Source organism: Helianthus annuus, chromosome 8 (genome assembly GCF_002127325.2).
Source record: "Helianthus annuus cultivar XRQ/B chromosome 8, HanXRQr2.0-SUNRISE, whole genome shotgun sequence".
NCBI lineage: Eukaryota > Viridiplantae > Streptophyta > Magnoliopsida > Asterales > Asteraceae > Helianthus > Helianthus annuus.
In genome coordinates, this window is record NC_035440.2 from 60,720,990 (window position 1) to 60,730,637 (window position 9,648).

The following is a 9,648-nucleotide window of genomic DNA, read 5'->3' on the forward strand; positions in this document are numbered from 1 at the left end:
CCATGATTTCTACCGGTTTTTCAACAAACTTCAGTGTTTTATCAACACGAATTTCGTCAAGCGGTATGTGGAGGTTTTCATCAGCTAAACACCTCTTGAGATTGGACACGTGAAAGGTTGGATGAACATTTCCAAGTTCAGGAGGTAATTCAAGTCTGTAGGCTACCTTACCGATTCTTTCGACGATCTTGAATGGTCCAACATATCTAGGTGCAAGTTTTCCTTTCTTTCCAAATCTGATCACACCTTTCCAAGGTGAGACCTTAAGTAATACACGATCACCGACTTGAAAATCCAAGGGTTTGCGTTTTAGGTCCGCGTAACTCTTTTGACGGCTTCTAGCTGTCTGAAGGTTATCACGAACTTTCTTTACCTTTTCTGTTGTCTCTAAAATGAGGGCAGGTCCAGTAAGCTGAGCCTCGCCAATCTCATTCCAGCAGACTGGTGAACGACATTTTCGACCATAAAGAGCCTCGAAAGGAGCCATGTTGATGCTGGAGTGATAACTGTTGTTGTAGGAGAATTCAATCAATGGAAGATGTGAATCCCAACTACCACCAAAGTCGATCACACAAGCTCTAAGCATATCCTCCAGTGTCTGGATTGTTCTTTCAGATTGACCATCCGTTTGCGGATGATAAGCTGTGCTCAAATTGAGTTGAGATCCCATAGCAGATTGCATGGTTCTCCAAAAATGAGAAGTGAAACGAGCATCTCTGTCAGAAATGATGCTCAAAGGAACACCATGTCTAGCTACAATTTCATCTACGTAGATTTGAGCAAGTCTGTCAGCTGAATAATCCTCACGGATTGGCAAGAAATGTGCTGACTTGGTAAGACGATCAACGACTACCCAGATGGCATCGTGACCTTTCTTTGTGCGCGGGAGTTTAGTAATGAGATCCATAGTAATGTTTTCCCATTTCCAAACTGGGATCTCCGGTTGTTCTAATAAACCAGAAGGACGCTGATGTTCTGCCTTAACCTTAAGACAAGTAAGGCATTTGGATACGTATAAAGCAATGTCTTTCTTCATACCAGGCCACCAATACTGAGTACGAAGATCCTTATACATCTTATCTGAGCCAGGATGAATGGAATAACGAGATTTATGGGCTTCATCCATAAGCAAGGTACGAAGATCATCTTGGCTTGGGACCCACAAACGGTCCATGAAATAGTACGATCCATTGTCTTTCAATTCAAGAGCAGGTGTTATGTGATAAGGAAATTCCTTGTCCATCAAGCCTTGTGAAACACAAGCTTGTTGAGCCTGCGAAATACGGGCTTGGATATCGGTTTGAATAACAAATTGGACACGTACACAATGAAGCTTAGTACGTTCCTTGCGACTTAATGCATCGGCTACGACGTTCGCCTTACCAGGATAGTAGCGAATCTCGCAGTCGTAGTCGTTTAGGAGTTCAACCCAACGTCTTTGTCTCATGTTGAGTTCCTTTTGATTGAAGATATGTTGAAGACTTTTGTGGTCAGTGAAAACCACACATTTTGTACCATACAAGTAGTGTCTCCAGATTTTGAGAGCGAAGACAACTGCACCCAACTCAAGATCATGAGTGGTGTAGTTCCTCTCATGTATCTTTAACTGCCTTGATGCGTATGCTATGACTTTGTTCCTTTGCATTAGGACGCAGCCGAGACCTAATTTAGATGCGTCACAATAAATGACGAAATCATCATTGCCCTCAGGCAATGTTAGGACAGGTGCGTCGCAAAGCTTTTGTTTCAAAGTCTGAAACGCTTCCTCTTGTTTGACTCCCCAATCAAATGGCTTGTTCTTCTGAGTTAGAGCAGTTAGAGGAACTGCAATCTTTGAGAAGTTTTCAATGAAGCGGCGGTAATAACCCGCTAGACCAAGAAAAGAACGAACTTCAGTAGGGGTAGTAGGTGTATTCCAATCCTTAATCGCACTGATCTTGGAGGGATCTACATGAATACCTTGTTCGTTGACAATATGTCCCAAGAATTGAACCTCTTTAAGCCAGAATTCACACTTGGAGAATTTGGCGAAAAGTTGTTCTTTCTTTAGGAGTTCCAAAGTAAGACGGAGATGTTGCTCATGATCAGCTCGCGTCTTAGAATATATCAAGATGTCATCAATAAAAACAATGATGAACTTATCCAAGTAAGGTTTGCAGACCCTATTCATTAAGTCCATGAAAACAGCAGGAGCATTAGTCAAACCGAATGGCATGACTGTGAACTCGTAATGTCCATAACGAGTACGGAACGCTGTCTTTGGAATATCTTCTTCATGCACACGGAGCTGATGATATCCAGAACGAAGATCAATCTTTGAAAAGTATGAAGCACCTTGCAATTGATCAAAGAGATCATCAATGCGAGGTAGGGGATATCGATTCTTGATGGTAAGCTTGTTAAGCTCACGATAATCGATACACATCCTGAAAGATCCATCCTTCTTCTTTACAAAAAGAACGGGAGCACCCCAAGGTGAAAAGCTAGGACGGATAAAACCTTTGTCGGAGAGCTCCTGAAGCTGTTTAGATAATTCTTGCATCTCAGACGGTGCAAGATGGTATGGAGCTCTGGCAACGGGATTTGCACCAGGTACGAGATCAATACGGAACTCGACTTGGCGTGCTGGAGGTAGACCAGGTAAGTCTTCAGGGAATACTTCGGAATAATCCCGAACGACAGGAATATCTGAAATAGACTTACCCTTGCCTTCATCTGCTGTAACATGTGCTAAGAAAGCCACATAGTGCTTTTGCAGGTACTTCCGTGCTTTAAAACAAGACATGAGTTTGAGACCACCGGCAGGCTTCTCACCACGAACTTGTAGGATCTCGCCTGTAGACAGCGGTACACGAACAATCTTCTCAGAACAAACTATCTCTGCGCGATGCTTGGATAACCAATCCATTCCCACTATAATGTCGAAGCTTCCAAGTTGCATTGGTGTGAGGTCAATAGGAAAAATATGGTCGTTAAGGTTCAACTGGCAGTTGCGTAGAACAGAATTAAGAACAATGGGTTCACCACTGGCAACCTCTACTGTCAAAGGTTTACCTAGTTTCGTTCTAGACACGCGAAGCATTATCTCAAAAGAAAATGACACAAAGCTCTTGTCGGCACCCGAATCAAAAAGAACAGATGCTGGCTGATTATTAATAAAGAACGTACCGTTCACCACCTCGTTGTCTGCTTGTGCTTCTTGTGCATTCATGTTAAAGACTCGACCTCGAGCCGGTGCCGGATTCTGGTTTGCATTCTGGTTCTGGTTGACTAGTCTTGGACACCGATTTCTGTAGTGGGTCAGATCCCCAAAGTTATAACAAGCACCTGGTGGGTAGTTTGGTCGTGCAACCTGACCCTGTTGTTGAGCAACTTGTGGAGCAGGGTTCTGTACTGCGCGGTTCTGAGCAAACCGACAAACATTGGCAAGATGACCTGATTTCCCACAGTTAGTACAGAAACGGCACTGATATTGCGGCTGATAGTGACTATTGCATTGATTGCACAAAGGTCCACTTCCTGAGTAGGGTTTCTTTGCTGGAGGCTGGTTGGGAGCTGCCTGGTTAGCTTGGGCAATCACAGCAAAATTTTGGGAAGCCTTACGCTTCCTTGACCCCCTTGAGGAACCAGAGTCCTTTCCCTTCTTGTTCTGACCTTTCTTACTATCCTCCTTGTCAGCCGACTGCTTCTTGCCCTTGTCACCCTTCCTGTGTAGTTTATTCTTTCGGATCTGCGACTCAGTCAACGTCGCCGATAACTCGATTGCCTGACGGAGTGTGGTAGGGTTGCTACCAGTAAGGATGTCTTGTACTGAGTCAGGCAGGCCGTCGATGTACCTTTCGATAGCCTTGTCGAGTGGGGCAACCATAGTCGGGCAAAGCAGACTTAACTCCTCAAACCTGTCAGTATAAGCCCTGTGCTCACCACTATCCTGTTTCAAATCATCAAACTCTTTCTCTAACGCTCGTTGCTCATGACGGGGACAAAACTCCCTCATCATAAGAGCTCTCAGTTCAGCCCACGTCTGTGCTAGAGCAACTTCCGCACCACGGTCTCTCATTACCCCGTTCCACCACGTAAGAGCCCTCTTCTGAAACACACTCGAAGAAAACTCGACCTTGCGATTGTCAGGACACTGAACATGACGGAAAGTGTTCTCGATGCTCTCGAACCACTGAAGAAGCCCAGTTGCTCCCTCAGAACCACTAAACTTAAGTGGCTTAGCCGAGTTAAAATCTTTGTATTTGCATGTACCATTGTTGTTGTTGTTGGCCTGGTTCCATTGAGTAAAGAGATTCGGGAATTGAGCAGCCATCTGCTGCGCAATGATCTCTGCCAGTTCAGCAGTCGCTATTTGGTGTTCACGTCGAGGAGGCATTCTGGAAGAGGAAAACATGAAAGGAAACGAGTGAGATGATTGGGTGTAGAGAACGAGATGAAACAGAATCAATAAAAGCAAAGATGGTGGTTATGCATCGCAATGCAAACAAGCGATATGAAATGTCTAGTCAAAGTAAATGGGTCAGAATTAGTGTATCGCGAAGACATGCTCGCCTATAAGTGAACACTCACCCCAAGAGTTCCCAGGTAAGAGTGACTGGTCCGATTATGTGGATTTGTACGAACACTCTAGCCTTAGACAGAAAACTCAGGGTACAGGCATTCACCCTTCCAGTTCGCACGTGTTCACACTATTAACCCAACACTTTGACGGGATTTTTGAAAATCCAAAGGGGTTCAAAACCTTATAATAGAGGGTTCAAAACCTAGTAATCAATCATCCTAGAACAGATGATTAATTTTCAAAGCGGATTCGGAACCGAAGTTCCCGTTGTGGTTATCACCTAAGGATAGGTGATGTGCATGTTTTAAACTCTAAACACAAGATAACTTGTGTTAGGGTCCTAAAGTTATAGTCTAGGTCAAAGCATTACTAATAACCTAATTCCCTATAACCATTGGCTCTGATACCAACTCTTCTGTCACACCCCGGCCGCGTGTAACATGCAACCGCGGCGGAAACGCCGGGGAGTGTCGTGGACAGAATTAAATTGTTTCATAACCATGGCATACAGGTTGTATTTTATTTATAAACAAAGGTGTTACATTGTCTTAGAAAGAGAGTACAGAAATCAAAACATAATTAAGCTAGTTCAAACTTCATTTTTAGGCTCTAAGGCACAGGTCCGCCCTAGAATCATGACCATCGTCCTATGGAATAGCTCCTGAAAACACATGTGAAAGTAGGTACGTCAGCATAAAAATGCCTGTGAGATACATAGGTTTTGTGAAAATGGGGTTCATGACTTGAGTTTTAAAGAATGTTTAATAACAGTCAGTCATGAACCTTGTAATTTGTTTTGCTTTGTAAATCATTTGAAAAACGATAACATCAAACGATATGTATAGATAAGTGCAAGGTTAAACGAATAACCGAGTAAAATGAGTTGAATAAGATAAGTTGTTTGTGAAAATAATGTCTTGTGGAGAATATGTTACTTATGTAACGTGTAATGTGTCTAAACTGAAATGACTTAGATAACGCCACAATATGTAACATTATACAACCATTTATATATAGGAAGTACCGGCGGCGTATCCACCATGTTTGTATCATATTACATATGCCACGTTACTTAAATCATTTACCCAAACCAATCCACCATGTAAGTTGTTCATGTGTAAACCAAATGTCAAGTGTTATTGTAAACCATGTCAAATGTTTATGTTCAAATGTAAACCACCAAATGTGTATGTCAATGTCGACGTGTTTATGTTCAATGTAAATCATGTAATGTGCATCCCAAAATGTATCATGTATGGTAAGCGAAATGTATCAACCTAAACCATATGCACAAAACAAGTCGTTGAAGTAAAACGTGGTTTAAATCAACGTTATGTTCTGCGGAAAATGCATGCTCTATTGATATTAACATTTAAGCGGTATTGTAAACTATGCATACATCCAAGCCTTGAGACTGTGGCGATAAACCCTTAAACAAATTAAAGGTTTATCTAAGTTATGTATATCGAATTCGGTCATTCCTTCCAGTCCTATCAAACCCAGGACTTCAGGAATGGGAGTTGTCAATTCCTATGGTACCACTACCTACTAACGAACGGCGTAGCTAGTGTTAATGAATGTATTGTCCCATGTTAAACAAACCAAATGTCATAACAAAATGAAGGCATGTGATGTAAACAATTGTACTAAGTATGCTAAGTAAACATACGAAGCAGAAATGTTCATGTAAATCAATGTGTCCATATGCTGAGTAAACATATGCAACAGAAATGTTTATGTAAATCAATGTGTCCATATGCTGAGTAAACATATGCAACAGAAATGTTTATGTAAATCAATGTGTCCATATGCTGAGTAAACATATGCAACAGAAATGTTCATGTAAATCAAATGTACTAAGTACGCACACAATGGGCATACGTAGCATAAAATGTAATGAAATCATGTACTATAATGTACTAATGAGCATAGCAGATATACGATGTGAAAACATGGAAAGCATGAAAGTAACAGATAGGCACATGTGTCTCACCCCAAAACAGTTTGGAAAACAGTAAAAGATGGGGTTCTATGTACTCACCTGAGATTGCTTTGAGTTCTTTGTATAATAACCGGATAATGCTAAAGATCACGGAATATCAACGGCACCTAATAGGTAGCTTATGTTAATATACCGGACCAAATCGGAAGGATCGGATAGTACGCGGGTTCGTAAACCAAACGAGTATGGAGACTCGTGTAATATGGTTTAACAAAGCCTACATACTAAAATGAAACTTAACCTAAGTGCTTACGGTCCATCACGACCCGTTTAGGTAGCTTATGCCACCTTACGCGTCGTTCGCGTAGAACGCGTTCGAAACGCCTAACATTGCGACCACACGGTATAACCTCGGAAGGTTATAGCTATGGTCACCTAATGTGTTTTGGTCGGGTCCTAATGACTGACCAAATGGGTCGGGTTCGAAAGTATAAGCGATGGTTTAGATCGCTTACCTTACGACCCTATATAAGCACTAAACTAAAAGTGACGAGCTAAGCATGTTAGAACATGCTTAACTAAGTTTAGAAACAGGTTCGACATCAAAACAAACGGCTTTGATGCCCACGAGTAGTTTGGTTACAAAATATGCAAGAATGCACATTTTGGCCGAAACTACGACTCGTCACCGAGCCTAGATAGCGTGGTGATCAGTAGGTATGGTCACTACGGACCATGACCATCGTGATCACGCTCACGTTATGAAGTTCCATGAACTTCGCATCGACCATAAGCTGGTCAATGCAGAAAGTCAACAAAACGTTGACTTTCGGACTCGAAAAGCGAATAAAAGAGCGAAAGAAGACTTACGGAGGGTCCCCGAGTGCTAATCAAGATCCAATAGCTCAGGTATGAAGCATAAGCATCAACTTAGAGCATTTAGATCTGATTTGTGGGTTTTTACACAAAAAGGGGGGGGGGGTATTTATAGGAAAGGTGGAACCGTTAGGATCGTTTTATCGAATAACGTGCTTTGATCTCGTGCGTACACGTGTCCAGGGGTTAGATTCAGTGTATTTGACCCTTGGCCCTTCATTTGGGTGAAAAGGCATCGCCCTTTGATCGAACGAAAGGCCAGATTCTGCATTAAATGCAAAATCTCCTGTCTGACAGTCTCACGCGCCCCGCCTCAAGTTTGGGAAATCCTTACGCGGGTCGCCTGAAGTCCTCTGATCTGCCCACTTGCAGAATTTACACTTTTGGCCCCTGTTGCGTTTTTAAGCCATTTCCAGCCCTTTTAAGACCTGAAAAGTCATCTTTAAGGCCCTAAAATGATGCCTAAACAATGTGGACATGAAACATGCCCAAAAATATGTCGGATGTCGGTTCGTTTGGCCGTACGATCGTGATGTTCGCTTAATTACGACGGAATGCGCATAAGCGTGAAAGACGATCCAAATGACGCGACGAATGGATTTTTCTCATGCCAAATACTAAGGCATAATATAAGGATGCTTACATAAATTTTTGGATGTCCGGATGTATTCAGAACGTAAGTTATGCGCAAAAGTGCAAACTTAGGCACTTTTTGACACTTTTAGTCCCTGAATGATCCAAAAGTTTGTTTTAGCATACCAGACTTCTCAAAGCCTATTTCTAAGCTATGTAAAGGATATTTATGGTATGTTTAACTTATGGACATGTTCCGGAATGTTCGTTACAGTTCAAATTGGCATACTTTCGCAGTTTGTCAAGTTTAGTCCCTGTAAGCGAATTAACTTGTTTTTGCTATACCAAAGCCTTCAAAACTTATTTCTAAGTTATGTAAAGGTTATTTAAGGTATGTTGAGTATATGTTGATGTTCCGGAGTATTTGTCGCATTAAACTGAGTACGTTTACGCACTAGTTAGCGTATAACTCTCCAGAAAGCGATGTAGAGTTTGGAATTGAATAAAAGTCAAAACATGAAAAATGTAAAACACAATGAAACAAACATTGGGATCAAATTACATTATTTTATTGATACTTGAACTGTTTACAATGATTACAGGCACAGATGTTACAAAATGCACCACAAGGGCATGTACCAAGGCCAATGGGTCCTATCCGCCCAAGGGGTAGGTTTGGTGTACCAAGGAGACACCTTAGAGAAAATGTGAGGGGCATCGAAGCACATTTTCGGCCGGTAATCACTCAAAACCCTTCACCGGTAGTTATTCCTCACAATGATCAAGGGAGAACATTTGAAGTGAGGACCAACTCTTTGCAAAGTTTACCAAAATACAAAGGGTTGGTAACGGAGGAGCCTTACTTTCATTTAGAGGCTTATGACTCGATTTGCAACACTCTTGGGAGTCAAGGGTTCTCGGCTGATGACATCAAATTGGTATTATTCCAATTTTCTTTGGAAGATAAGGCGAAGAAATGGTTCTACACGTTACCTTCGGCATCCATATATACATGGGGGGAGATGCAACAAACTTTCTTGGATGAGTTTTACACCGCCCAAAAGACCAATGATGCAAGAAAGGGGTTAAGAAGCTTCCAACAACAACATGGTGAGATGTTTCACGAGGCGTTTGAACGCTTCAATATGATGATAAAGAATTGCCCTCATCATGGAATTGAATTGTGGGAGTTGATGAATGCCTTTCACGAGGGGTTGAGTGCCGAAGATGCACGTGATCTAATGTCCATTACCGGTGGGACTTTTGGTACAAATTATGAGAACGATGATTGGGAGTTTTTGGAAAGCATGGCAACTACATCAAAGAGGAAAGCTCAAGCCTCAAGAAGAGCCCGACCGGCCATTGCCCGACCTCAAGTGCACGCCATAGATGATGGTAATGTTCAAACTACTAACCAAATTTATGATGTTTGTGCTTTGTGTAATGAAATAGGTCACGCGGCTGAAAATTGCCAAGGGATGTTGGAAGGGCAATACGAAGAGGTCCATGCGGTTCAAGGTCAAGGAGGAGGTGGTAGGAATTACAACAACATGAACTCTAATACCTACCACCCCGGGTTGAGAAATCACCCGAATTTTCGGTATGGGAACCCCTCAAATCAAGCCAACCCGAACTTTCAAGGTAGCCAAGGTAACTTTGGTTCACGTCAATCTTACAATAACCAAGGTGGATA

General features: G+C 42.1%; 1 non-coding gene across 1 annotated transcript; it reads right to left on the bottom strand.

The window, feature by feature from the left end:
* Window positions 1–9,026: 9,026 nt before the first annotated feature.
* LOC118481587 lies at window positions 9,027–9,132 on the bottom strand. The gene has a single exon (XR_004865798.1). It is a non-coding gene; the product is annotated as a small nucleolar RNA R71 (small nucleolar RNA).
* Window positions 9,133–9,648: the final 516 nt, after the last annotated feature.